Source organism: Brienomyrus brachyistius, chromosome 4, assembly GCF_023856365.1.
Source record: "Brienomyrus brachyistius isolate T26 chromosome 4, BBRACH_0.4, whole genome shotgun sequence".
NCBI lineage: Eukaryota > Metazoa > Chordata > Actinopteri > Osteoglossiformes > Mormyridae > Brienomyrus > Brienomyrus brachyistius.
This window is the reverse complement of record NC_064536.1, coordinates 33,499,868-33,527,282: the sequence shown is the minus strand read 5'-3', so window position 1 is coordinate 33,527,282 and position 27,415 is coordinate 33,499,868. Positions and strand designations below refer to the sequence as shown.

Sequence of the window (27,415 nt, the reverse complement as noted above, 5' to 3'; positions counted from 1 at the left end):
AATATTTATTACATTTTTAGTATTTTTAAGCCAAGCTAAAGAATAATCTCAGCGCGGATTCCCTCCAGTCGTAGGTTGTGGTGCCGTGCCAGGTTACCCCTGAAAAACACTGTCCCCGACAATTCAGATCAGACACACAAAATGAAATGAATTACTTGAGAAAATGAACATTTACCATAAAATAACTTTTGTTGGTTACGAAATGCAATTTGTACAGAAAAAAATATCTTACCCGTGGTGAAACAGCCAAAAAGAAAACACCAAGAATACGAGAGATTTTGCTCAAATTTAGCAGTTTTTCGGCCATAAATGTGTGCATTGTCTAGGATGCTGGATGCGAAGCCAAAAACGTCACCGATGCGAAGAGAATGTCCGTGCTGTAACACCAGCGTGTCAGCGGGGCGGGCGGGTCCTTGTTTCACTGGCCAACCACACGGGGCCAGTCGCCTCGCTTGGCCAATCGGTCGAGACCGTTGTAAAACATTTAGTTGAAACACTTCTTCAACTGGCCAATAGAGGGCTGAAACATTTGTTGCACTAAAGCCGAAAGGAGGCTGGAAAAAGGAACATAGATGACAGACAGATTTGGGAAACATTCCGTATTTTCAGACTGTAGCATTTACTTTTAGTTGATTTTCCATCCGTCATTCTCATAAGCATTATTGCTACTTAAAAAGATGAAATTTCTTGTGACATTATTTGATACTGAGAGGAAGAATCTGTTTTTAAGAAATACTTGAAAGTCATCTGAAGTGTGAAATCGACACAAGAAAGATCTGGATGCAAATGCATTTAATCCTTTTCTCTTTGCGTTACTTGTTTGTCCGTCCATGCTGTGGGCCAGTGGCGCAATGGATAATGCGTCTGACTAGGGATCAGAAGATTCTAGGTTCGACTCCTGGCTGGCTCGGACATTTCTTTCCTTTACTCTAATGCCTTCTGCTTTAGCCGCTCCATGCTACCAACGTCTTGGCTTCCTCGCATCAGCTGCAGACAGGGAGCTCACAAGAGGCTGGCTGCATGGTCTCCCATATGGTCTAGCGGTTAGGATTCCTGGTTTTCACCCAGGCGGCCCGGGTTCTACTCCCGGTATGGGAATTGTATTTATCGTTGTCTTCAGCCTTGCAACTAATCATGTCCTTGTGCTAAGGCAGCAAAAATGCTCTTCCTGGGAAGTCTAACTATCTTGCTGGAAATACTGACCAGTCATTACATACAACTCAGGTGGAGCTGTCACCTTGCACGTGATTTTGCCATACTTTGGTGTCACAATATTTATTACATTTTTATTATTTTTAAGCCAAGCTAAAGAATAATCTCTGCGCAGATTTCCTCCAGTCGTAGGTAGTGGTGCCGTGCCAGGTTACCCCTGAAAAACACTGTCCTCGACACTTCAGATCAGACAAACAAAATGAAATGAATTACTTGAGAAAATGAACTTTTACCATAAAATAACTTTTGTTGGTTACGAAATGCAATTTGTACAGAAAAAAAATATCTTACCCGTGGTGAAACAGCCAAAAAGAAAACACAAAAAATACGAGAGGTTTTGCTCAAATTACGCAGTTTTTCGGCCATAAATGTGTGCATTGTCTAGGATGCTGGATGCGAAGCCAAAAACGTCACCGATGCGAAGAGAATGTCCGTGCTGTAACACCAGCGTGTCAGCGGTGCGGGCGGGTCCTTGTTTCACTGGCCAACCACACGGGGCCAGTCGCCTCGCTTGGCCAATCGGTCGAGACCGTTGTAAAACATTTAGCTGAAACACTTCTTCAACTGGCCAATAGAGGGCTGAAACATTTGTTGCACTAAAGCCGAAAGGAGGCTGGAAAAAGGAACATAGATGACAGACAGATGTGGGAAGCATTCCGTATTTTCAGACTGTAGCATTTACTTTTAGTTGATTTTCCATCTGTCATTCTCATAAGCATTATTGCTACTTAAAAAGATGAAATTTCTTGTGACATTATTTGATACTGAGAGGAAGAATCTGTTTTTAAGAAATACTTGAAAGTCATCTGAAGTGTGAAATCGACACAAGAAAGATCTGGATGCAAATGCATTTAATCCTTTTCTCTTTGCGTTACTTGTTTGTCCTTCCATGCTGTGGGCCAGTGGCGCAATGGATAACGCGTCTGACCCCGGATCAGAAGATTCTAGGTTCGACTCCTGGCTGGCTCGGACATTTCTTTCCTTTACTCTAATGCCTTCTGCTTTAGCCGCTCCATGCTACCAACATCTTGGCTTCCTCGCATCAGCTGCAGACAGGGAGCTCACAAGAGGCAGGCTGCATGGTGTCCCATATGGTCTAGCCGTTAGGATTCCTGGTTTTCACCCAGGCGGCCCGGGTTCGACTCCCGGTATGGGAATTGTATTTATCGTTGTCTTCAGCCTTGCAACTAATCATATCCTTGAGCCAAGGCAGCAAAAATGCTCTTCCTGGGAAGTCTAACAATCTTGCTGGAAATACTGACCAGCCATTACATACAACTCAGGTGGAGCTGTCACCTTGCATGTGATTTTGCCATACTTTGGTGTCACAATATTTATTACATTTTTAATATTTTGAAGCCAAGCTAAAGAATAATCTCAGCGCGGATTCCCTCCAGTCGTAGGTTGTGGTGCCGTGCCAGGTTACCCCTGAAAAACACTGTCCCCGACAATTCAGATCAGACACACAAAATGAAATGAATTACTTGAGAAAATGAACTTTTACCATAAAATAACTTTTGTTGGTTACGAAATGCAATTTGTACAGAAAAAAAATATCTTACCCGTGGTGAAACAGTCAAAAAGAAAACACAAAAAATACGAGAGATTTTGCTCAAATTTAGCAGTTTTTCGGCCATAAATGTGTGCATTGTCTAGGATGCTGGATGCGAAGCCAAAACCTTCACCGATGCGAAGAGAATGTCCGTGCTGCAACACCAGCGCGTCAGCGGGGCGGGCGGGTCCTTGTTTCACTGGCCAACCACACGGGGCCAGTCGCCTCGCTTGGCCAATTGGTCGAGACCGTTGTAAAACATTTAGTTGAAACACTTCTTCAACTAGCCAATAGGGGGCTGAAACATTTGTTGCACTAAAGCCGAAAGGAGGCTGGAAAAAGGAACATAGATGACAGACAGATTTGGGAAACATTCCGTATTTTCAGACTGTAGCATTTACTTTTAGTTGATTTTCCATCTGTCATTCTCATAAGCATTATTGCTACTTAAAAAGATTAAATTTCTTGTGACATTATTTGATACTGAGAGGAAGAATCTGTTTTTAAGAAATACTTGAAAGTCATCTGAATTGTGAAATCGACACAAGAAAGATCTGGATGCAAATGCATTTAATCCTTTTCTCTTTGCGTTACTTGTTTGTCCGTCCATGCTGTGGGCCAGTGGCGCAATGGATAACGCGTCTGACTACGGATCAGAAGATTCTAGGTTCGACTCCTGGCTGGCTCTGACATTTCTTTCCTTTACTCTAATGCCTTCTGCTTTAGCCGCTCCATGCTACCAACGTCTTGGCTTCCTCGCATCAGCTGCAGACAGGGAGCTCACAAGAGGCAGGCTGCATGGTCTCCCATATGGTCTAGCGGTTAGGATTCCTGGTTTTCACCTAGACGGCCCTGGTTCGACTCCCGGTATGGGAATTGTACTTATCGTTGTCTGCAGCCTTGCAACTAATCGTGTCCTTGAGCCAAGGCAGCAAAAATGCTCTTCCTGGGAAGTCTAACGATCTTGCTGGAAATACTGACCAGTCATTACATACAACTCAGGTGGAGCTGTCACTTTGCATGTGATTTTGCCATACTTTGGTGTCACAATATTTATTACATTTTTAATATTTTGAAGCCAAGCTAAAGAATAATCTCAGCGCAGATTTCCTCCAGTCGTAGGTAGTGGTGCCGTGCCAGGTTACTCCTGAAAAACACTGTCCCCGACACTTCAGATCAGACACACAAAATGAAATGAATTACTTGAGAAAATGAACTTTTACCATAAAATAACTTTTGTTGGTTACGAAATGCAATTTGTACAGAAAAAAATATCTTACCCGTGGTGAAACAGCCAAAAAGAAAACACAAAAAATACGAGAGGTTTTGCTCAAATTACGCAGTTTTTCGGCCATAAATGTGTGCATTGTCTAGGATGCTGGATGCGAAGCCAAAACCGTCACCGATGCGAAGAGAATGTCCGTGCTGCAACACCAGCGCGTCAGCGGGGCAGGCGGGTCCTTGTTTCACTGGCCAACCACACGGGGCCAGTCGCCTCGCTTGGCCAATTGGTCGAGACCGTTGTAAAACATTTAGTTGAAACACTTCTTCAACTAGCCAATAGGGGGCTGAAACATTTGTTGCACTAAAGCCGAAAGGAGGCTGGAAAAAGGAACATAGATGACAGACAGATTTGGGAAACATTCCGTATTTTCAGACTGCAGCATTTACTTTTAGTTGATTTTCCATCTGTCATTCTCATAAGCATTATTGCTACTTAAAAAGATGAAATTTCTTGTGACATTATTTGATACTGAGAGGAAGAATCTGTTTTTAAGAAATACTTGAAAGTCATCTGAAGTGTGAAATCGACACAAGAAAGATCTGGATGCAAATGCATTTAATCCTTTTCTCTTTGTGTTATTTGTTTGTCCTTCTATGCTGTGGGCCAGTGGTGCAATGGATAAAGCGTCTGACTACGGATCAGAAGATTCTAGGTTCGACTCCTGGCTGGCTCGGCCATTTCTTTCCTTTACTCTAATGCCTTCTGCTTTAGCCGCTCCATGCTACCAACGTCTTGGCTTCCTCGCATCAGCTGCAGACAGGGAGCTCACAAGAGGCAGGCTGCATGGTGTCCCATATGGTCTAGCGGTTAGGATTCCTGGTTTTCACCCAGGCGGCCTGGGTTCGACTCCCGGTATGGGAATTGTATTTATCGTTGTCTTCAGCCTTGCAACTAATCATATCCTTGAGCCAAGGCAGCAAAAATGCTCTTCCTGGGAAGTCTAACAATCTTGCTGGAAATACTGACCAGCCATTACATACAACTCAGGTGGAGCTGTCACCTTGCATGTGATTTTGCCATACTTTGGTGTCACAATATTTATTACATTTTTAATATTTTGAAGCCAAGCTAAAGAATAATCTCAGCGCAGATTTCCTCCAGTCGTAGGTAGTGGTGCTGTGCCAGGTTACCCCTGAAAAACACTGTCCCCGACACTTCAGATCAGACACACAAAATGAAATGAATTACTTGAGAAAATGAACTTTTACCATAAAATAACTTTTGTTGGTTACGAAATGCAATTTGTACAGAAAAAAAATATCTTACCCGTGGTGAAACAGCCAAAAAGAAAACACAAAAAATACGAGAGGTTTTGCTCAAATTACGCAGTTTTTCGGCCATAGATGTGTGCATTGTCTAGGATGCTGGATGCGAAGCCAAAAACGTCACCGATGCGAAGAGAATGTCCGTGCTGTAACACCAGCGTGTCAGCGGGGCGGGTGGGTCCTTGTTTCACTGGCCAACCACACGGGGCCAGTTGCCTCGCTTGGCCAATCGGTCGAGACCGTTGTAAAACATTTAGTTGAAACACTTCTTCAACTGGCCAATAGAGGGCTGAAACATTTGTTGCACTAAAGCCGAAAGGAGGCTGGCAAAAGGAACATAGATGACAGACAGATGTGGGAAGCATTCCGTATTTTCATTTTGTAGCATTTACTTTTAGTTGATTTTCAATCCGTCATTCTCATAAGCATTATTGCTACTTAAAAAGATGAAATTTCTTGTGACATTATTTGATACTGAGAGGAAGAATCTGTTTTTAAGAAATACTTGAAAGTCATCTGAAGTGTGAAATCGACACAAGATAGATCTGGATGCAAATGCATTTAATCCTTTTCTCTTTGCGTTACTTGTTTGCCCTTCCATGCTGTGGGCCAGTGGCGCAATGGATAACGCGTCTGACTACGGCTCAGAAGATTCTAGGTTCGACACCTGGCTGGCTCGGATATTTCTTTCCTTTCCAGAATGCCTTCTGCTTTAGCCGCTCCATGCTACCAACGTCTTGGCTTCCTCGCATCAGCTGCAGACAGGGAGCTCACAAGAGGCAGGCTGCATGGTGTCCCATATGGTCTAGCGGTTAGGATTCCTGGTTTTCACCCAGGCGGCCTGGGTTCGACTCCCGGTATGGGAATTGTATTTATCGTTGTCTTCAGCCTTGCAACTAATCATATCCTTGAGCCAAGGCAGCAAAAATGCTCTTCCTGGGAAGTCTAACAATCTTGCTGGAAATACTGACCAGCCATTACATACAACTCAGGTGGAGCTGTCACCTTGCATGTGATTTTGCCATACTTTGGTGTCACAATATTTATTACATTTTTAATATTTTTAAGCCAAGCTAAAGAATAATCTCAGCGCAGATTTCCTCCAGTCGTAGGTTGTGGTGCTGTGCCAGGTTACCCCTGAAAAACACTGTCCCCGACACTTCAGATCAGACACACAAAATGAAATGAATTACTTGAGAAAATGAACTTTTACCATAAAATAACTTTTGTTGGTTACGAAATGCAATTTGTACAGAAAAAAAATATCTTACCCGTGGTGAAACAGCCAAAAAGAAAACACAAAAAATACGAGAGGTTTTGCTCAAATTACGCAGTTTTTCGGCCATAGATGTGTGCATTGTCTAGGATGCTGGATGCGAAGCCAAAACCGTCACCGATGCGAAGAGAATGTCCGTGCTGTAACACCAGCGTGTCAGCGGGGCGGGTGGGTCCTTGTTTCACTGGCCAACCACACGGGGCCAGTTGCCTCGCTTGGCCAATCGGTCGAGACCGTTGTAAAACATTTAGTTGAAACACTTCTTCAACTGGCCAATAGAGGGCTGAAACATTTGTTGCACTAAAGCCGAAAGGAGGCTGGCAAAAGGAACATAGATGACAGACAGATGTGGGAAGCATTCCGTATTTTCATTTTGTAGCATTTACTTTTAGTTGATTTTCAATCCGTCATTCTCATAAGCATTATTGCTACTTAAAAAGATGAAATTTCTTGTGACATTATTTGATACTGAGAGGAAGAATCTGTTTTTAAGAAATACTTGAAAGTCATCTGAAGTGTGAAATCGACACAAGATAGATCTGGATGCAAATGCATTTAATCCTTTTCTCTTTGCGTTACTTGTTTGCCCTTCCATGCTGTGGGCCAGTGGCGCAATGGATAACGCGTCTGACTACGGCTCAGAAGATTCTAGGTTCGACACCTGGCTGGCTCGGATATTTCTTTCCTTTCCAGAATGCCTTCTGCTTTAGCCGCTCCATGCTACCAACGTCTTGGCTTCCTCGCATCAGCTGCAGACAGGGAGCTCACAAGAGGCAGGCTGCATGGTCTCCCATATGGTCTAGCGGTTAGGATTCCTGGTTTTCACCCAGGCGGCCTGGGTTCTACTCCCGGTATGGGAATTATACTTATCGTTGTCTTCAGCCTTGCAACTAATCATATCCTTGAGCCAAGGCAGCAAAAATGCTCTTCCTGGGAAGTCTAACAATCTTGCTGGAAATACTGACCAGCCATTACATACAACTCAGGTGGAGCTGTCACCTTGCATGCGATTTTGCCATACTTTGGTGTCACAATATTTATTACATTTTTAATATTTTTAAGCCAAGCTAAAGAATAATCTCAGCGCCCATTTCCTCCAGTCGTAGGTTGTGGTGCCGTGCCAGGTTACCCCTGAAAAACACTGTCCCCGACAATTCAGATCAGACACACAAAATGAAATGAATTACTTGAGAAAATGAACTTTTACCATAAAATAACTTTTGTTGTTTACGAAATGCAATTTGTACAGAAAAAAAATATCTTACCCGTGGTGAAACAGTCAAAAAGAAAACACAAAAAATACGAGAGATTTTGCTCAAATTTAGCAGTTTTTCGGCCATAAATGTGTGCATTGTCTAGGATGCTGGATGCGAAGCCAAAACCGTCACCGATGCGAAGAGAATGTCCGTGCTGCAACACCCGCGCGTAAGCGGGGCGGGCGGGTCCTTGTTTCACTGGCCAACCACACGGGGCCAGTCACCTCGCTTGGCCAATTGGTCGAGACCGTTGTAAAACATTTAGTTGAAACACTTCTTCAACTGGCCAATAGGGGGCTGAAACATTTGTTGCTCTAAAGCCGAAAGGAGGCTGGAAAAAGGAACATAGATGACAGACAGATTTGGGAAACATTCCGTATTTTCAGACTGTAGCATTTACTTTTAGTTGATTTTCCATCTGTCATTCTCATAAGCATTATTGCTACTTAAAAAGATGAAATTTCTTGTGACATTATTTGATACTGAGAGGAAGAATCTGTTTTTAAGAAATACTTGAAAGTCATCTGAAGTGTGAAATCGACACAAGAAAGATCTGGATGCAAATGCATTTAATCCTTTTCTCTTTGCGTTACTTGTTTGTCCTTCCATGCTGTGGGCCAGTGGCGCAATGGATAACGCGTCTGACTACGGATCAGAAGATTCTAGGTTCGACTCCTGGCTGGCTCGGACATTTCTTTCCTTTACTATAATGCCTTCTGCTTTAGCCGCTCCATGCTACCAACGTCTTGGCTTCCTCGCATCAGCTGCAGACAGGGAGCTCACAAGAGGCAGGCTGCATGGTCTCCCATATGGTCTAGCGGTTAGGATTCCTGGTTTTCACCCAGGCGGCCCGGGTTCTACTCCCGGTATGGGAATTGTATTTATCGTTGTCTTCAGCCTTGCAACTAATCATGTCCTTGTGCTAAGGCAGCAAAAATGCTCTTCCTGGGAAGTCTAACTATCTTGCTGGAAATACTGACCAGTCATTACATACAACTCAGGTGGAGCTGTCACCTTGCACGTGATTTTGCCATACTTTGGTGTCACAATATTTATTACATTTTTATTATTTTGAAGCCAAGCTAAAGAATAATCTCAGCGCAGATTTCCTCCAGTCGTAGGTAGTGGTGCCGTGCCAGGTTACCCCTGTAAAACACTGTCCCCGACACTTCAGATCAGACACACAAAATGAAATGAATTACTTGAGAAAATGAACTTTTACCATAAAATAACTTTTGTTGGTTACGAAATGCAATTTGTACAGAAAAAAAATATCTTACCCGTGGTGAAACAGCCAAAAAGAAAACACAAAAAATACGAGAGGTTTTGCTCAAATTACGCAGTTTTTCGGCCATAAATGTGTGCATTGTCTAGGATGCTGGATGCGAAGCCAAAAACGTCACCGATGCGAAGAGAATGTCCGTGCTGTAACACCAGCGTGTCAGCGGGGCGGGCGGGTCCTTGTTTCACTGGCCAACCACACGGGGCCAGTCTCCTCGCTTGGCCAATCGGTCGAGACCGTTGTAAAACATTTAGCTGAAACACTTCTTCAACTGGCCAATAGAGGGCTGAAACATTTGTTGCACTAAAGCCGAAAGGAGGCTGGAAAAAGGAACATAGATGACAGACAGATGTGGGAAGCATTCCGTATTTTCAGACTGTAGCATTTACTTTTAGTTGATTTTCCATCTGTCATTCTCATAAGCATTATTGCTACTTAAAAAGATGAAATTTCTTGTGACATTATTTGATACTGAGAGGAAGAATCTGTTTTTAAGAAATACTTGAAAGTCATCTGAAGTGTGAAATCGACACAAGAAAGATCTGGATGCAAATGCATTTAATCCTTTTCTCTTTGCGTTACTTGTTTGTCCTTCCATGCTGTGGGCCAGTGGCGCAATGGATAACGCGTCTGACTACGGATCAGAAGATTCTAGGTTCGACTCCTGGCTGGCTCGGACATTTCTTTCCTTTACTATAATGCCTTCTGCTTTAGCCGCTCCATGCTACCAACGTCTTGGCTTCCTCGCATCAGCTGCAGACAGGGAGCTCACAAGAGGCAGGCTGCATGGTCTCCCATATGGTCTAGCGGTTAGGATTCCTGGTTTTCACCCAGGCGGCCCGGGTTCTACTCCCGGTATGAGAATTGTATTTATCGTTGTCTTCAGCCTTGCAACTAATCATATCCTTGTGCTAAGGCAGCAAAAATGCTCTTCCTGGGAAGTCTAACTATCTTGCTGGAAATACTGACCAGTCATTACATACAACTCAGGTGGAGCTGTCACCTTGCACGTGATTTTGCCATACTTTGGTGTCACAATATTTATTACATTTTTATTATTTTTAAGCCAAGCTAAAGAATAATCTCAGCGCAGATTTCCTCCAGTCGTAGGTAGTGGTGCCGTGCCAGGTTACCCCTGAAAAACACTGTCCCCGACACTTCAGATCAGACACACAAAATGAAATGAATTACTTGAGAAAATGAACTTTTACCATAAAATAACTTTTGTTGGTTACGAAATGCAATTTGTACAGAAAAAAAATATCTTACCCGTGGTGAAACAGCCAAAAAGAAAACACAAAAAATACGAGAGGTTTTGCTCAAATTACGCAGTTTTTCGGCCATAAATGTGTGCATTGTCTAGGATGCTGGATGCGAAGCCAAAAACGTCACCGATGCGAAGAGAATGTCCGTGCTGTAACACCAGCGTGTCAGCGGGGCGGGCGGGTCCTTGTTTCACTGGCCAACCACACGGGGCCAGTCGCCTCGCTTGGCCAATCGGTCGAGACCGTTGTAAAACATTTAGTTGAAACACTTCTTCAACTGGCCAATAGAGGGCTGAAACATTTGTTGCACTAAAGCCGAAAGGAGGCTGGCAAAAGGAACATAGATGACATACAGATTTGGGAAGCATTCCGTATTTTCATTTTGTAGCATTTACTTTTAGTTGATTTTCCATCCGTCATTCTCATAAGCATTATTGCTACTTAAAAAGATGAAATTTCTTGTGACATTATTTGATACTGAGAGGAAGAATCTGTTTTTAAGAAATACTTGAAAGTCATCTGAAGTGTGAAATCGACACAAGAAAGATCTGGATGCAAATGCATTTAATCCTTTTCTCTTTGTGTTATTTGTTTGTCCTTCTATGCTGTGGGCCAGTGGCGCAATGGATAAAGCGTCTGACTACGGATCAGAAGATTCTAGGTTCGACTCCTGGCTGGCTCGGCCATTTCTTTCCTTTACTCTAATGCCTTCTGCTTTAGCCGCTCCATGCTACCAACGTCTTGGCTTCCTCGCATCAGCTGCAGACAGGGAGCTCACAAGAGGCAGGCTGCATGGTGTCCCATATGGTCTAGCGGTTAGGATTCCTGGTTTTCACTCAGGCGGCCTGGGTTCGACTCCCGGTATGGGAATTGTATTTATCGTTGTCTTCAGCCTTGCAACTAATCATATCCTTGAGCCAAGGCAGCAAAAATGCTCTTCCTGGGAAGTCTAACAATCTTGCTGGAAATACTGACCAGCCATTACATACAACTCAGGTGGAGCTGTCACCTTGCATGTGATTTTGCCATACTTTGGTGTCACAATATTTATTACATTTGTAATATTTTGAAGCCAAGCTAAAGAATAATCTCAGCGCCCATTTCCTCCAGTCGTAGGTTGTGGTGCCGTGCCAGGTTACCCCTGAAAAACACTGTCCCCGCCAATTCAGATCAGACACACAAAATGAAATGAATTACTTGAGAAAATGAACTTTTACCATAAAATAACTTTTGTTGGTTACGAAATGCAATTTGTACAGAAAAAAAATATCTTACCCGTGGTGAAACAGCCAAAAAGAAAACACAAAAAATACGAGAGATTTTGCTCAAATTTAGCAGTTTTTCGGCCATAAATGTGTGCATTGTCTAGGATGCTGGATGCGAAGCCAAAACCGTCACCGATGCGAAGAGAATGTCCGTGCTGCAACACCAGCGCGTCAGCGGGGCGGGCGGGTCCTTGTTTCACTGGCCAACCACACGGGGCCAGTCACCTCGCTTGGCCAATTGGTCGAGACCGTTGTAAAACATTTAGTTGAAACACTTCTTCAACTGGCCAATAGGGGGCTGAAACATTTGTTGCTCTAAAGCCGAAAGGAGGCTGGAAAAAGGAACATAGATGACAGACAGATTTGGGAAGCATTCCGTATTTTCAGACTGTAGCATTTACTTTTAGTTGATTTTCCATCTGTCATTCTCATAAGCATTATTGCTACTTAAAAAGATGAAATTTCTTGTGACATTATTTGATACTGAGAGGAAGAATCTGTTTTTAAGAAATATTTGAAAGTCATCTGAAGTGTGAAATCGACACAAGAAAGATCTGGATGCAAATGCATTTAATCCTTTTCTCTTTGCGTTACTTGTTTGTCCTTCCATGCTGTGGGCCAGTGGCGCAATGGATAACGCGTCTGACTACGGATCAGAAGATTCTAGGTTCGACTCCTGGCTGGCTCGGACATTTCTTTCCTTTACTCTAATGCCTTCTGCTTTAGCCGCTCCATGCTACCAACGTCTTGGCTTCCTCGCATCAGCTGCAGACAGGGAGCTCACAAGAGGCAGGCTGCATGGTGTCCCATATGGTCTAGCGGTTAGGATTCCTGGTTTTCACCCAGGCGGCCCGGGTTCTACTCCCGGTATGGGAATTGTATTTATCGTTGTCTTCAGCCTTGCAACTAATCATGTCCTTGTGCTAAGGCAGCAAAAATGCTCTTCCTGGGAAGTCTAACTATCTTGCTGGAAATACTGACCAGTCATTACATACAGCTCAGGTGGAGCTCTCACCTTGCACGTGATTTTGCCATATTTTGGTGTCACAATATTTATTACATTTTTATTATTTTTAAGCCAAGCTAAAGAATAATCTCAGCGCAGATTTCCTCCAGTCGTAGGTAGTGGTGCCATGCCAGGTTACCCCTGAAAAACACTGTCCCCGACACTTCAGATCAGACACACAAAATGAAATGAATTACTTGAGAAAATGAACTTTTACCATAAAATAACTTTTGTTGGTTAAGAAATGCAATTTGTACAGAAAAAAAATATCTTACCCGTGGTGAAACAGCCAAAAAGAAAACACAAAAAATACGAGAGGTTTTGCTCAAATTACGCAGTTTTTCGGCCATAAATGTGTGCATTGTCTAGGATGCTGGATGCGAAGCCAAAAACGTCACCGATGCGAAGAGAATGTCCGTGCTGTAACACCAGCGTGTCAGCGGGGCGGGCGGGTCCTTGTTTCACTGGCCAACCACACGGGGCCAGTCGCCTCGCTTGGCCAATCGGTCGAGACCGTTGTAAAACATTTAGTTGAAACACTTCTTCAACTGGCCAATAGAGGGCTGAAACATTTGTTGCACTAAAGCCGAAAGGAGGCTGGCAAAAGGAACATAGATGACAGACAGATTTGGGAAGCATTCCGTATTTTCATTTTGTAGCATTTACTTTTAGTTGATTTTCCATCCGTCATTCTCATAAGCATTATTGCTACTTAAAAAGATGAAATTTCTTGTGACATTATTTGATACTGAGAGGAAGAATCTGTTTTTAAGAAATACTTGAAAGTCATCTGAAGTGTGAAATCGACACAAGAAAGATCTGGATGCAAATGCATTTAATCCTTTTCTCTTTGTGTTATTTGTTTGTCCTTCTATGCTGTGGGCCAGTGGTGCAATGGATAAAGCGTCTGACTACGGATCAGAAGATTCTAGGTTCGACTCCTGGCTGGCTCGGCCATTTCTTTCCTTTACTCTAATGCCTTCTGCTTTAGCCGCTCCATGCTACCAACGTCTTGGCTTCCTCGCATCAGCTGCAGACAGGGAGCTCACAAGAGGCAGGCTGCATGGTGTCCCATATGGTCTAGCGGTTAGGATTCCTGGTTTTCACCCAGGCGGCCTGGGTTCGACTCCCGGTATGGGAATTGTATTTATCGTTGTCTTCAGCCTTGCAACTAATCATATCCTTGAGCCAAGGCAGCAAAAATGCTCTTCCTGGGAAGTCTAACAATCTTGCTGGAAATACTGACCAGCCATTACATACAACTCAGGTGGAGCTGTCACCTTGCATGTGATTTTGCCATACTTTGGTGTCACAATATTTATTACATTTGTAATATTTTGAAGCCAAGCTAAAGAATAATCTCAGCGCCCATTTCCTCCAGTCGTAGGTTGTGGTGCCGTGCCAGGTTACCCCTGAAAAACACTGTCCCCGACACTTCAGATCAGACACACAAAATGAAATGAATTACTTGAGAAAATGAACTTTTACCATAAAATAACTTTTGTTGGTTACGAAATGCAATTTGTACAGAAAAAAAATATCTTACCCGTGGTGAAACAGCCAAAAAGAAAACACAAAAAATACGAGAGATTTTGCTCAAATTTAGCAATTTTTCGGCCATAAATGTGTGCATTGTCTAGGATGCTGGATGCGAAGCCAAAATCGTCACCGATGCGAAGAGAATGTCCGTGCTGCAACACCAGCGCGTCAGCGGGGCGGGCGGGTCCTTGTTTCACTGGCCAACCACACGGGGCCAGTCACCTCGCTTGGCCAATTGGTCGAGACCGTTGTAAAACATTTAGTTGAAACACTTCTTCAACTGGCCAATAGGGGGCTGAAACATTTGTTGCTCTAAAGCCGAAAGGAGGCTGGAAAAAGGAACATAGATGACAGACAGATTTGGGAAGCATTCCGTATTTTCAGACTGTAGCATTTACTTTTAGTTGATATTCCATCTGTCATTCTCATAAGCATTATTGCTACTTAAAAAGATGAAATTTCTTGTGACATTATTTGATACTGAGAGGAAGAATCTGTTTTTAAGAAATACTTGAAAGTCATCTGAAGTGTGAAATCGACACAAGAAAGATCTGGATGCAAATGCATTTAATCCTTTTCTCTTTGCGTTACTTGTTTGTCCGTCCATGCTGTGGGCCAGTGGCGCAATGGATAACGCGTCTGACTACGGATCAGAAGATTCTAGGTTCGACTCCTGGCTGGCTCGGCCATTTCTTTCCTTTACTCTAATGCCTTCTGCTTTAGCCGCTCCATGCTACCAACGTCTTGGCTTCCTCGCATCAGCTGCAGACAGGGAGCTCACAAGAGGCAGGCTGCATGGTGTCCCATATGGTCTAGCGGTTAGGATTCCTGGTTTTCACCCAGGCGGCCTGGGTTCTACTCCCGGTATGGGAATTGTATTTATCGTTGTCTTCAGCCTTGCAACTAATCATGTCCTTGTGCTAAGGCAGCAAAAATGCTCTTCCTGGGAAGTCTAACTATCTTGCTGGAAATACTGACCAGTCATTACATACAGCTCAGGTGGAGCTGTCACCTTGCACGTGATTTTGCCATACTTTGGTGTCACAATATTTATTACATTTTTATTATTTTTAAGCCAAGCTAAAGAATAATCTCAGCGCAGATTTCCTCCAGTCGTAGGTAGTGGTGCCATGTGTAACAAAGTTGTTTTGGTATGTATAATTACTCAAAATTCCTTATTTATTAAAATCCTGGTAAAATGAATAGGAGAGGGAGTAAGGAGAATTCCCAGAAGGCCCTGCTTCATGGTGCCTCCCACTGGTAAAAAGGGGGCGTGACGTGTTTCCTCTTCCTCTTTCCCTGTCTCTTCGAGGAAGAGGTAACATGGCTCTCTCATTAACCCAATTAAATAGAAAATAATCCTTTTATTATTATACAAAATTCCTGTAACAAAAGTTTAAACATATCATTATTAATATATATCAAGCAATATTTTAATGTATGAACTTACTTTGGTTTGTGTTTTTCTTTTTATTGTTGGGGTGCACATGGGCAGAATGTTGAGCTGCTACATGCTGCTGGGGAATTAATACTTTGCTCTTCATTACCAGGTATGTTTTGTTTGTTTTATTTTTTTTATATATTGATGTATATTTTTTTTTTCATTTTGCTCTTTCCCTGTCTCTTCGAGGAAGAGAATGTTGAGCTGCTACATGCTGCTGGGGAATTAATACTTTGCTCTTCATTACCAGAGAGAGGAAAAGACACGTGCCAATAAAGGGACGTCGGATCCCGAGTCCAGAGGAAGCCACGCGGTGTCGTCTCTCCCTCTCCCGCACCCACACACCACACACAACAAAAAAAATACACAACGCAGAGTGAGAGCATCAGCTCTCGAACTTTAACCGGGACTATGTTTTAACTGGACTCGCTTGGCGCGATCGGGCCGTAAAGAAAGACCCAAACGAGACCGGTTACATTTGGTGCCGTGACCCGGATGGTGTGTGTGTGTGTGCTGAAACCGCGCAGAGGATCACCGCGAGGACGCTGCTTTTCCTCGTCGCGCTCTCCGGACTAACAGCTGTTAATGACCGAAAAAAAGTGTCGTTCAACTCAGTGTTGAAATTTGTCCTTTTTTTTTTGGGTGACTTCATGTTATTTAATGAATCTTTTTTTTTTTCTTTCCCTCTCTGATTGTTTACATTTCCTGTATATTACCAGAATGTTTAGACTGCTGACCACATTGTGGGCTGTAGTACAATTGTATGGAGTTGCACGTGTTGTGCAGTTTTATTATTGTAGTCATGCTACACACTACAGTGTGAGTGTTTAGTCTAACAGTGTATTACCTTGAGTAGTTGTTTAATCAGTTAAAGCTGGTAATAATCACAGAGGATTTTTTTTTTTCCCCTTTCAACTTTCTTTTAAGTGAGTACTGACTTTCATATCACTGCTTGTGATTTATTCTTCTAGCCATGTCAAAGGTAGGTATGTTTAGTATGCTGGGTTTGCCAGACACTAATAGGGAAGTTTCACCTTGCAGTCTTGGTAGGGGACGGGGTTGGTTTTTAAACCATGCAGGTAGAAGTGAGACTACACCCATAGCTAGACAGCCTGAGCCAGTTCCTGTGGCTAATTCTACCCCTGCTTCAGACTCTTCCTATAATCCAGTTCAAGTGATTACTGTTGATGCTATGGGCAGTATCATAGCCGATTTAGCCAAGCAAATTGGGGAGAGTGTTACTGCTAACTTGTCCACCCTGAATCACCACAGCAGTGGCCTGTCAAAGTCCCTGGGTGTTTCACAAACTCCTGGACGCCATGATGCTTCAGAGCTAAGGGTAGTGGTTCAGCCAAGCTCAGATCTGCCTCCCTTCTACAGAGGTGATGGTTCAGATAAGTTTACCATCCATGAATGGAAGGAGATGATGGAGCGGTATGCTGCCAAAATGACGTATGACACTCATGGTGAAATGTATGATTTTGTAATGAGCAGATTAACCTGTAAAGCTAGGGATGTGGTTAAAGTGTCTTTACGGAGCAGTGCCGATTTAGAGCCAGAAGAGCTTGCTGCAACTGTCTTTGACATCCTTGTACGAAATTTCAGTGATATTGCTTATTCTAATATGCCTATGAGAGACTTTTACAGTACAGTTCCAAAGCCAGGTGAGTCGGCCTTAGATTATTGGATAAGGCTTAACAAAATGATTGATGCGGTTGGGGAATGTTTGCGCAGACGAGGGAAACATATTGAGGATCCAAACGCTGAAGTTGTGCTCATGTTTATTTCTCACTGTCCTGATCCCGAGCTTGCGATGTCTTTCAAGTTCAAGCCAGCTGAAAAGTGGACTGCTGCTGAGGTGCAGGAGCGATTGGACAGCCACGTGAGTTATCTGAAGGGTGCTAATGCTAAAGCGCACCGTTCTCAGAGCATGTCTGTTTATGGTCAGTGTGTGGTTGTACCTGTTCCGCCGAGTCATGAATGTGAGTTGGGGCCGACGCCTTCTAACACGGGTGGCACATATTTTAATAGTCCCAACACCCATGTGAGCAGTTCGGTGCAGCCGGTGTCCTCTTCTGCCAGGCCGCTAGCTGCAATGGCCCCAGTGGTTCCTCATTCAGCTGTCCAGTCCCCTAATGCTTATTCCTCTGACTCTGGTCTGAGCCAGCTGGTTGCTGTCCTTGACAAAGCCTTGACTATATGTTCTGCAGAGTCTCAGTCGTTGCCTGCTATGGGTTTTCACCGTTCTCGATGTCAGAAGGATGTGACAAGTACAACATGTAGAGTCTGTAGTGCTAGAGATCATTCCACCTATGCACACTGTAAGCGTGATAAGTTGTGTCGCCATTGCTTGAAGCCTGGTCACTTCAGGAGTCAGTGCCCGTCGTTACTTCCTTCACAGTCTCGTTCGGTGGGTCTTTCTTCGTCTACGCCGGCTTTAAACTAACTAGCTCATGTGAAATGAGGGATAGCATGAGCTATGTTGGGACTTCCCTCGACCGCTCTGATGATGGTGGTTCTTGTGGTCTCACTAACAGCCAGTCCGCCACCCCAGTCGAACCCCAGGCTCTTGAAGGAGCAAATGAGTTGTTTTACACTCCAGTTTCAGTCAGTGGTTTGTGTACTTTAAGAGGTATGCTTGATTCAGGGAGTATGTCTTGCACTCTCAGTGAAACGGCTGAAGCACTTCTTAAGGCAGCTAATGTTCCATTGGCTGCTCAGCCTGTCCCAGAGTCAGTAGTCCTCGTCGGATGTGGTGGACTGACCACAAAGCCAAAATGCATTTACAAACTGAACATTGATGTCTATGGTCTAAAATTTTCAGTACCTACACTGGTTGTGCCTGGTCAACTAGATGATTTCATCGTAGGTAGTAATGTCTTGCGGTCAGTCATTAGTTCCATGAAATCTTCTGAGAAGTATTGGGATCTTATTTCTTCTCGTTCAGCTAATTCTGACTGTGAACAGTTTCTCCAGCTTATTAGTTGTGTCTCCCGCTGGTCTAGTTCCACTGTGCCCAATAAAATTGGAACAGTAAAACTCAGACAGGCAATCACACTGCTTCCACGCAGCGAGTATGTAGTGTTGGGAAAGTTGCCCAGTGAGGCTCCAATGTCACCAGGGAGTACTGTTGTTGTGGAACCAACATCCTCCCGTGCTACACCTAAGAACATTATGGTGGGCCGGGTTGTTACACCTATGTGGGGTGACAGATGGGTGCCCATGAAGATCCTGAATGCTTCTCAGCACCCTGTAACCATGCGTCGCAATGCGAAATTGGCGGATGTATTCCCTTGTCTTGCTCTAGAAGATCTGACCTTCATGCAAGGGCTAGCTAATTCTTCTCGAGTGACTGATGCTTCGTCTCCACAAGCAGTTCCTGATCCTGTACGTAGTCTTGCGGGGTGTGGATTAGGTGACATTAACATCGAAGGGTGTGAGGTGTCCGGCGAGTGGAAAAATAAGTTGGCAGAGCTTCTTCTTTCGTACCAGGATGTCTTTTCTCGTGGGAATCTAGATTGTGGTGAAGTGAGAGATTTCGTACACCGTATTAGACTCTCTGATGAGAAGCCATTTAGATTGCCTTACCGCAGGGTTCCACCAGCTCACTACCATAAGTTAAGAGAGGTTCTGACTGAAATGGAAATGAAGAATATCATCAGCAAGTCAGTGAGTGAGTATGCTTCACCTTTGGTGATGGTGTGGAAAAAAGATGGAGGCTTGCGTATTTGTACAGACTTTCGGATGCTGAATGCAAGAACATTCAAGGATGCGCATCCTTTACCGAACCCGGCAGACTGTCTTGCGGCTCTTGGTGGTAATGTTTTCTTTAGTACAATGGATTTGACTTCAGGGTTTTACAACATTCCTCTGCATGAAAAAGACAAACATTATACAGCCTTTACGACTCCTCTTGGGTTGTACGAATATAACCGGTTGCCTCAGGGCCTTTGCAACAGTCCTGCTTCATTCATGCGTATGATGCTCAGTATTTTCGGGGATCTTAATTTCTCCAATCTCCTTTGTTACTTAGATGACCTACTTGTTTTTGCACCATCGGAGGGTGAAGCTCTGGAGCGTCTGGAGATGGTGTTCTCGCGTCTTAGAGCTAACAATTTGAAGTTATCCCAGAAGAAGTGTCATTTCCTCCGAAGGTCTGTCCGGTTCTTAGGGCATGTGGTGGGTGAAAGTGGAGTTTCGGTCGATCAGGAGAAAGTTAATGTCATAACAAAATTCAAGAAGGAGGACTTGATGGAAGCAGACGGCTGCACTCCATCTCAGAAGAAGGTTCGATCCTTTCTCGGCATGGTCATGTTTTACCAGCACTTTATTCCAGATTGTTCATCTCTGGCTAAACCGCTGTTTGGTTTGACTGCAGGTCAGAAACGTGTGCAAAAGGGCCGATCAATGCGAAAGAAACCAGGAACATTCCGTGTGCTAACACCAAGTGATTGGTCTTCAGCTTGCGATAAGTCTTTTGCTGATCTTAAATCTGCTCTGTTGGGCAGCACTGTCCTAGCACATCCTGACTTCAGTCGTCCGTTTGTTCTGTCCACTGATGCTTCGCTTGATGGTCTCGGAGCTGTACTTTCGCAGGTCCCGGAGGGGGAGGAGAAAGCTAGGCCGGTAGCCTTTGCCAGTAAATCCCTTACACGTAGTCAGGTTAATTATCCTGCATACAAGTTGGAGTTTCTTGCCTTAAAGTGGGCAGTGTGCGACAAGTTTAGTCATTGGCTCAAGGGTCATGAGTTTACGGTATGGACAGACAACAATCCACTGTCTTATATTTTAACCAAGCCGAAGCTGGACGCTTGCGAGCAGCGATGGGTGTCAAAACTAGCTGCTTATTCTTTCGACATCAAGTATATTCCTGGCAGACAGAATGTGGTGGCTGATGCATTGAGCAGGGAGCCCTTTGTGAAACCACTTTACCGTCGGCTAATGTCGGAATCATACTCTGTGTTGCTTGACCAGACGCAAGGTGTGAGGCATGAGCTTCTTCAGGATGCTTTTCGGCTTTCTTGCATGCCTCACTCGCTTGTGCATTCAGACGCTGCATCTGCCCCGTTGTCATCTGAGGTGGTCTCTTCTTTATTGTCCGCACATGATGGTTGGGAATCAGCCTCAGCCCAGCGTGCATTGACTTTGGCTGGAAGCCTGAGTGATGTGGTCCCTCCTGCTAACGAGGTGTTTCAAACCCTTTCCCTGTCTGACTTACAGTCCCATCAGAGCCAAGATCAGGTAATCGCCAGTGTGGTACCTTACGTGGTGAGGAAGCGTAGGCCTTCGAGGCGGGAACGAGCCCATGTGACTGTTCAGACATTAAAACTTCTAAAGCAGTGGGATAAGTTGACAATATTGAATGGTGTCCTGTATCGTGTCACGAAAGATCCTATGACCAAACATAAGCGATTCCAATTTGTGGTTCCTAAGTCCTTGAGATCACTTGCACTAACTGGTATTCACGATAGTGCTGGTCATCAGGGCTTTCCCCGTACTCTGTCTCTTGCTCGGCAGCGCTTCTTCTGGTGTGACATGGAGAAAGATGTTCGTGCCCACGTGAAAACATGTAGGCGATGTGTTGTCAGTAAGACTCCTGAACCTTCAGCGAGAGCTCCCTTGGAGAATATTAAGACCTCAGCTCCACTTGAGCTGGTCTGTATTGACTTTTGGTCAGCAGAACATAATGATAAGTCTGTAGATGTGTTGGTGATTACTGACCATTTTACTAAGCTGGCACATGCTTTTCCTTGTCGGGACCAAACAGCAAAGACCGTGGCAAAGAAACTTTGGGATGGGTTCTTTTGTGTTTATGGCTTTCCTGAAAGACTGCACTCTGATCAGGGCACGAGTTTTGGCAGTGAGTTACTTGCTGAGCTTCTAGAGTTGACCAATATTGAGAAGTCACGGACCACACCGTACCATCCGATGGGTAATGGTGGAACTGAGAGGTTCAATCGTACACTGGGTAACATGCTGCGATCGCTGCCTCCAGCAGCAAAGCACAAGTGGCCACAGTTGGTACAAAGTATGACTTTTGTTTATAATTGCACTGTCCATGAGACCACTGGCTTTGCCCCATTTTTCCTCATGTTTGGTCGGGTTCCCAGACTGCCAGTCGATTTAGTTTTCAGAAATGTCCTTCGCGATCCCTCGGTGTGTGATTATGATAAGTATGTGAAGTCCTTAGTGGATAACCTTCGTTCAGCAATGCTTCTTGCTCAAAAGAATTCCACTGCTGAGCAGCGACACCAGGCTCAACAATACAATAAGAGAGCCAAAGGTTATGCCTTGTGCATTGGTGATGCTGTACTGGTAGCTAACAAAGGTGTAAGGGGGAAACACAAATTAGCTGATAAGTGGGAACCTGTATTGTATACAGTGGTAGAGTCAAATCCCTCCACTCACGTCTATCGGGTCAAGGATGGCAATGGCAATGTAAGAGTTGTCCATCGCAATTTACTTCTCCACGCTGGGTTTCTGCCACTGGGGGAATGCCTTTCTGATGGGCCTGTCTCCCAGAGGACTGAAGGTAATAATGTGCTCTCTTCAGTTGTGAGTAATGACAATTTGTCAGTAGTTGATTCTGATGTACCCTCATCTGTGCTTTCTCCAGCTGGCTCCTTACAGGATCTCTCTGCTAGTGTTGATCACGTTGGATCTGAAGGTTGTGATACCTCTCCAGTCAGTAGTCAGACGGCGGCTGCACAGCCAGATACCCCTTGTACAGAGACTGCAGTTGATACCTCTAGTCCGACATGTCATAATTTGGTAGACTCTAGGGGTTCTCCTAGTGAAGGTGCTGTAGTTGTATCTCCTTTACCCCACATCCTTTCCCACCCTGGGTTTAGCCAGCCTCAAGTTAATGTAGGTGAGGGCTCTCGTGTTTCACGGTTTGGGAGGATGATTAAACCTGTTCGACGGTTGCTTGAGTCTATGTCACATGTTACTTCCTCCTTTCAGAGTAGATAGATTGGAGACACATTAGTGCTTGTTTTTTCTTTGTTTCTTTTTGTTATTTGGCACAATGAATGGTGTTTTTCCTCTTCTTTTTTTTTTTTTTCTATTAAGTCCAGTATGTACCATGATGTTGCTGTCATGGGTGTTAACAGTCATTGGACTGAGCTGTGTAGTGTATATGGCACTATGGTTTCCCGAGGATGTTCTTTGAGGTTTTGCAAGGCGCCATGCATGCTTCAAGTGCTCCTTGACCCTACTTTGGGGTAGTTGATTCACTGGGTTATACTGTGTTTGTATAATGCTCTTTCCTGGTCTGTTTTTTTTTCTCTCTCCCGCCCTATGTAAGAATTTTGTGTAATTCTAGGGGGGTGAATGTAACAAAGTTGTTTTGGTATGTATAATTACTCAAAATTCCTTATTTATTAAAATCCTGGTAAAATGAATAGGAGAGGGAGTAAGGAGAATTCCCAGAAGGCCCTGCTTCATGGTGCCTCCCACTGGTAAAAAGGGGGCGTGACGTGTTTCCTCTTCCTCTTTCCTTGTCTCTTCGAGGAAGAGGTAACATGGCTCTCTCATTAACCCAATTAAATAGAAAATAATCCTTTTATTATTATACAAAATTCCTGTAACAAAAGTTTAAACATATCATTATTAATATATATCAAGCAATATTTTAATGTATGAACTTACTTTGGTTTGTGTTTTTCTTTTTATTGTTGGGGTGCACATGGGCAGAATGTTGAGCTGCTACATGCTGCTGGGGAATTAATACTTTGCTCTTCATTACCAGGTATGTTTTGTTTGTTTTATTTTTTTTATATATTGATGTATATTTTTTTTTCATTTTGCTCTTTCCCTGTCTCTTCGAGGAAGAGAATGTTGAGCTGCTACATGCTGCTGGGGAATTAATACTTTGCTCTTCATTACCAGAGAGAGGAAAAGACACGTGCCAATAAAGGGACGTCGGATCCCGAGTCCAGAGGAAGCCACGCGGTGTCGTCTCTCCCTCTCCCGCACCCACACACCACACACAACAAAAAAAATACACAACGCAGAGTGAGAGCATCAGCTCTCGAACTTTAACCGGGACTATGTTTTAACTGGACTCGCTTGGCGCGATCGGGCCGTAAACAAAGACCCAAACGAGACCGGTTACACATGCCAGGTTACCCCTGAAAAACACTGTCCCCGACACTTCAGATCAGACACACAAAATGAAATGAATTACTTGAGAAAATGAACTTTTACCATAAAATAACTTTTGTTGGTTAAGAAATGCAATTTGTACAGAAAAAAAATATCTTACCCGTGGTGAAACAGCCAAAAAGAAAACACAAAAAATACGAGAGGTTTTGCTCAAATTACGCAGTTTTTCGGCCATAAATGTGTGCATTGTCTAGGATGCTGGATGCGAAGCCAAAAACGTCACCGATGCGAAGAGAATGTCCGTGCTGTAACACCAGCGTGTCAGCGGGGCGGGCGGGGTCCTTGTTTCACTGGCCAACCACACGGGGCCAGTCGCCTCGCTTGGCCAATCGGTCGAGACCGTTGTAAAACATTTAGTTGAAACACTTCTTCAACTGGCCAATAGAGGGCTGAAACATTTGTTGCACTAAAGCCGAAAGGAGGCTGGCAAAAGGAACATAGATGACAGACAGATTTGGGAAGCATTCCGTATTTTCATTTTGTAGCATTTACTTTTAGTTGATTTTCCATCCGTCATTCTCATAAGCATTATTGCTACTTAAAAAGATGAAATTTCTTGTGACATTATTTGATACTGAGAGGAAGAATCTGTTTTTAAGAAATACTTGAAAGTCATCTGAAGTGTGAAATCGACACAAGAAAGATCTGGATGCAAATGCATTTAATCCTTTTCTCTTTGTGTTATTTGTTTGTCCTTCTATGCTGTGGGCCAGTGGTGCAATGGATAAAGCGTCTGACTACGGATCAGAAGATTCTAGGTTCGACTCCTGGCTGGCTCGGCCATTTCTTTCCTTTACTCTAATGCCTTCTGCTTTAGCCGCTCCATGCTACCAACGTCTTGGCTTCCTCGCATCAGCTGCAGACAGGGAGCTCACAAGAGGCAGGCTGCATGGTGTCCCATATGGTCTAGCGGTTAGGATTCCTGGTTTTCACCCAGGCGGCCTGGGTTCGACTCCCGGTATGGGAATTGTATTTATCGTTGTCTTCAGCCTTGCAACTAATCATATCCTTGAGCCAAGGCAGCAAAAATGCTCTTCCTGGGAAGTCTAACAATCTTGCTGGAAATACTGACCAGCCATTACATACAACTCAGGTGGAGCTGTCACCTTGCATGTGATTTTGCCATACTTTGGTGTCACAATATTTATTACATTTTTAATATTTTGAAGCCAAGCTAAAGAATAATCTCAGCGCAGATTTCCTCCAGTCGTAGGTAGTGGTGCTGTGCCAGGTTACCCCTGAAAAACACTGTCCCCGACACTTCAGATCAGACACACAAAATGAAATGAATTACTTGAGAAAATGAACTTTTACCATAAAATAACTTTTGTTGGTTACGAAATGCAATTTGTACAGAAAAAAAATATCTTACCCGTGGTGAAACAGCCAAAAAGAAAACACAAAAAATATGAGAGGTTTTGCTCAAATTACGCAGTTTTTCGGCCATAGATGTGTGCATTGTCTAGGATGCTGGATGCGAAGCCAAAAACGTCACCGATGCGAAGAGAATGTCCGTGCTGTAACACCAGCGTGTCAGCGGGGCGGGCGGGTCCTTGTTTCACTGTCCAACCACACGGGGCCAGTCGCCTCGCTTGGCCAATCGGTCGAGACCGTTGTAAAACATTTAGTTGAAACACTTCTTCAACTGGCCAATAGAGGGCTGAAACATTTGTTGCACTAAAGCCGAAAGGAGGCTGGCAAAAGGAACATAGATGACAGACAGATGTGGGAAGCATTCCGTATTTTCAGACTGTAGCATTTACTTTTAGTTGATTTTCCATCCGTCATTCTCATAAGCATTATTGCTACTTAAAAAGATGAAATTTCTTGTGACATTATTTGATACTGAGAGGAAGAATCTGTTTTTAAGAAATACTTGAAAGTCATCTGAAGTGTGAAATCGACACAAGATAGATCTGGATGCAAATGCATTTAATCCTTTTCTCTTTGCGTTACTTGTTTGCCCTTCCATGCTGTGGGCCAGTGGCGCAATGGATAACGCGTCTGACTACGGCTCAGAAGATTCTAGGTTCGACACCTGGCTGGCTCGGATATTTCTTTCCTTTCCAGAATGCCTTCTGCTTTAGCCGCTCCATGCTACCAACGTCTTGGCTTCCTCGCATCAGCTGCAGACAGGGAGCTCACAAGAGGCAGGCTGCATGGTCTCCCATATGGTCTAGCGGTTAGGATTCCTGGTTTTCACCCAGGCGGCCCGGGTTCGACTCCCGGTATGGGAATTGTACTTATCGTTGTCTGCAGCCTTGCAACTAATCGTGTCCTTGAGCCAAGGCAGCAAAAATGCTCTTCCTGGGAAGTCTAACAATCTTGCTGGAAATACTGACCAGCCATTACATACAACTCAGGTGGAGCTGTCACCTTGCATGTGATTTTGCCATACTTTGGTGTCACAATATTTATTACATTTTTAATATTTTTAAGCCAAGCTAAAGAATAATCTCAGCGCCCATTTCCTCCAGTCGTAGGTTGTGGTGCCGTGCCAGGTTACCCCTGAAAAACACTGTCCCCGACAATTCAGATCAGACACACAAAATGAAATGAATTACTTGAGAAAATGAACTTTTACCATAAAATAACTTTTGTTGTTTACGAAATGCAATTTGTACAGAAAAAAAATATCTTACCCGTGGTGAAACAGTCAAAAAGAAAACACAAAAAATACGAGAGATTTTGCTCAAATTTAGCAGTTTTTCGGCCATAAATGTGTGCATTGTCTAGGATGCTGGATGCGAAGCCAAAACCGTCACCGATGCGAAGAGAATGTCCGTGCTGCAACACCCGCGCGTAAGCGGGGCGGGCGGGTCCTTGTTTCACTGGCCAACCACACGGGGCCAGTCACCTCGCTTGGCCAATTGGTCGAGACCGTTGTAAAACATTTAGTTGAAACACTTCTTCAACTGGCCAATAGGGGGCTGAAACATTTGTTGCTTTAAAGCTGAAAGGAGGCTGGAAAAAGGAACATAGATGACAGACAGATTTGGGAAGCATTCCGTATTTTCAGACTGTAGCATTTACTTTTAGTTGATTTTCCATCTGTCATTCTCATAAGCATTATTGCTACTTAAAAAGATGAAATTTCTTGTGACATTATTTGATACTGAGAGGAAGAATCTGTTTTTAAGAAATACTTGAAAGTCATCTGAAGTGTGAAATCGACACAAGAAAGATCTGGATGCAAATGCATTTAATCCTTTTCTCTTTGCGTTACTTGTTTGTCCTTCCATGCTGTGGGCCAGTGGCGCAATGGATAACGCGTCTGACTACGGATCAGAAGATTCTAGGTTCGACTCCTGGCTGGCTCGGACATTTCTTTCCTTTACTATAATGCCTTCTGCTTTAGCTGCTCCATGCTACCAACGTCTTGGCTTCCTCGCATCAGCTGCAGACAGGGAGCTCACAAGAGGCAGGCTGCATGGTCTCCCATATGGTCTAGCGGTTAGGATTCCTGGTTTTCACCCAGGCGGCCCGGGTTCGACTCCCGGTATGGGAATTGTATTTATCGTTGACTGCACCCCTGCAACTGATCTTTATAACTTTTGTTGGTTACGAAATGCAATTCATACGGAAAATAAATATCTTACCCGTGT

General features: G+C 43.9%; 24 non-coding genes across 24 annotated transcripts; all 24 read left to right on the top strand.

Moving 5' to 3' along the window:
* Positions 1 to 837: 837 nt before the first annotated feature.
* On the top strand, positions 838 to 910 carry trnap-agg (transfer RNA proline (anticodon AGG)). The gene has a single exon. It is a non-coding gene; the product is annotated as a tRNA-Pro (tRNA).
* Positions 911 to 1,026: 116 nt separating this feature from the next.
* On the top strand, positions 1,027 to 1,098 carry trnae-uuc (transfer RNA glutamic acid (anticodon UUC)). The gene has a single exon. It is a non-coding gene; the product is annotated as a tRNA-Glu (tRNA).
* Positions 1,099 to 2,108: 1,010 nt separating this feature from the next.
* On the top strand, positions 2,109 to 2,181 carry trnar-ccg (transfer RNA arginine (anticodon CCG)). The gene has a single exon. It is a non-coding gene; the product is annotated as a tRNA-Arg (tRNA).
* A 116-nt stretch (positions 2,182 to 2,297) lies between these two features.
* On the top strand, positions 2,298 to 2,369 carry trnae-uuc (transfer RNA glutamic acid (anticodon UUC)). The gene has a single exon. It is a non-coding gene; the product is annotated as a tRNA-Glu (tRNA).
* A 1,010-nt stretch (positions 2,370 to 3,379) lies between these two features.
* On the top strand, positions 3,380 to 3,452 carry trnar-acg (transfer RNA arginine (anticodon ACG)). Its single transcript has one exon. It is a non-coding gene; the product is annotated as a tRNA-Arg (tRNA).
* A 1,386-nt stretch (positions 3,453 to 4,838) lies between these two features.
* On the top strand, positions 4,839 to 4,910 carry trnae-uuc (transfer RNA glutamic acid (anticodon UUC)). Its single transcript has one exon. It is a non-coding gene; the product is annotated as a tRNA-Glu (tRNA).
* Positions 4,911 to 5,920: 1,010 nt separating this feature from the next.
* On the top strand, positions 5,921 to 5,993 carry trnar-acg (transfer RNA arginine (anticodon ACG)). Its single transcript has one exon. It is a non-coding gene; the product is annotated as a tRNA-Arg (tRNA).
* Positions 5,994 to 6,108: 115 nt separating this feature from the next.
* trnae-uuc (transfer RNA glutamic acid (anticodon UUC)) lies at positions 6,109 to 6,180 on the top strand. The gene has a single exon. It is a non-coding gene; the product is annotated as a tRNA-Glu (tRNA).
* A 1,010-nt stretch (positions 6,181 to 7,190) lies between these two features.
* On the top strand, positions 7,191 to 7,263 carry trnar-acg (transfer RNA arginine (anticodon ACG)). The gene has a single exon. It is a non-coding gene; the product is annotated as a tRNA-Arg (tRNA).
* A 115-nt stretch (positions 7,264 to 7,378) lies between these two features.
* On the top strand, positions 7,379 to 7,450 carry trnae-uuc (transfer RNA glutamic acid (anticodon UUC)). The gene has a single exon. It is a non-coding gene; the product is annotated as a tRNA-Glu (tRNA).
* A 1,010-nt stretch (positions 7,451 to 8,460) lies between these two features.
* trnar-acg (transfer RNA arginine (anticodon ACG)) lies at positions 8,461 to 8,533 on the top strand. The gene has a single exon. It is a non-coding gene; the product is annotated as a tRNA-Arg (tRNA).
* Positions 8,534 to 8,649: 116 nt separating this feature from the next.
* trnae-uuc (transfer RNA glutamic acid (anticodon UUC)) lies at positions 8,650 to 8,721 on the top strand. The gene has a single exon. It is a non-coding gene; the product is annotated as a tRNA-Glu (tRNA).
* Positions 8,722 to 9,731: 1,010 nt separating this feature from the next.
* On the top strand, positions 9,732 to 9,804 carry trnar-acg (transfer RNA arginine (anticodon ACG)). The gene has a single exon. It is a non-coding gene; the product is annotated as a tRNA-Arg (tRNA).
* Positions 9,805 to 11,191: 1,387 nt separating this feature from the next.
* On the top strand, positions 11,192 to 11,263 carry trnae-uuc (transfer RNA glutamic acid (anticodon UUC)). The gene has a single exon. It is a non-coding gene; the product is annotated as a tRNA-Glu (tRNA).
* A 1,010-nt stretch (positions 11,264 to 12,273) lies between these two features.
* Positions 12,274 to 12,346, top strand: trnar-acg (transfer RNA arginine (anticodon ACG)). Its single transcript has one exon. It is a non-coding gene; the product is annotated as a tRNA-Arg (tRNA).
* Positions 12,347 to 12,462: 116 nt separating this feature from the next.
* Positions 12,463 to 12,534, top strand: trnae-uuc (transfer RNA glutamic acid (anticodon UUC)). Its single transcript has one exon. It is a non-coding gene; the product is annotated as a tRNA-Glu (tRNA).
* Positions 12,535 to 13,733: 1,199 nt separating this feature from the next.
* On the top strand, positions 13,734 to 13,805 carry trnae-uuc (transfer RNA glutamic acid (anticodon UUC)). Its single transcript has one exon. It is a non-coding gene; the product is annotated as a tRNA-Glu (tRNA).
* Positions 13,806 to 14,815: 1,010 nt separating this feature from the next.
* Positions 14,816 to 14,888, top strand: trnar-acg (transfer RNA arginine (anticodon ACG)). The gene has a single exon. It is a non-coding gene; the product is annotated as a tRNA-Arg (tRNA).
* A 116-nt stretch (positions 14,889 to 15,004) lies between these two features.
* On the top strand, positions 15,005 to 15,076 carry trnae-uuc (transfer RNA glutamic acid (anticodon UUC)). The gene has a single exon. It is a non-coding gene; the product is annotated as a tRNA-Glu (tRNA).
* A 9,629-nt stretch (positions 15,077 to 24,705) lies between these two features.
* On the top strand, positions 24,706 to 24,777 carry trnae-uuc (transfer RNA glutamic acid (anticodon UUC)). Its single transcript has one exon. It is a non-coding gene; the product is annotated as a tRNA-Glu (tRNA).
* Positions 24,778 to 25,787: 1,010 nt separating this feature from the next.
* trnar-acg (transfer RNA arginine (anticodon ACG)) lies at positions 25,788 to 25,860 on the top strand. Its single transcript has one exon. It is a non-coding gene; the product is annotated as a tRNA-Arg (tRNA).
* Positions 25,861 to 25,975: 115 nt separating this feature from the next.
* trnae-uuc (transfer RNA glutamic acid (anticodon UUC)) lies at positions 25,976 to 26,047 on the top strand. The gene has a single exon. It is a non-coding gene; the product is annotated as a tRNA-Glu (tRNA).
* A 1,010-nt stretch (positions 26,048 to 27,057) lies between these two features.
* trnar-acg (transfer RNA arginine (anticodon ACG)) lies at positions 27,058 to 27,130 on the top strand. Its single transcript has one exon. It is a non-coding gene; the product is annotated as a tRNA-Arg (tRNA).
* A 116-nt stretch (positions 27,131 to 27,246) lies between these two features.
* Positions 27,247 to 27,318, top strand: trnae-uuc (transfer RNA glutamic acid (anticodon UUC)). The gene has a single exon. It is a non-coding gene; the product is annotated as a tRNA-Glu (tRNA).
* Positions 27,319 to 27,415: the final 97 nt, after the last annotated feature.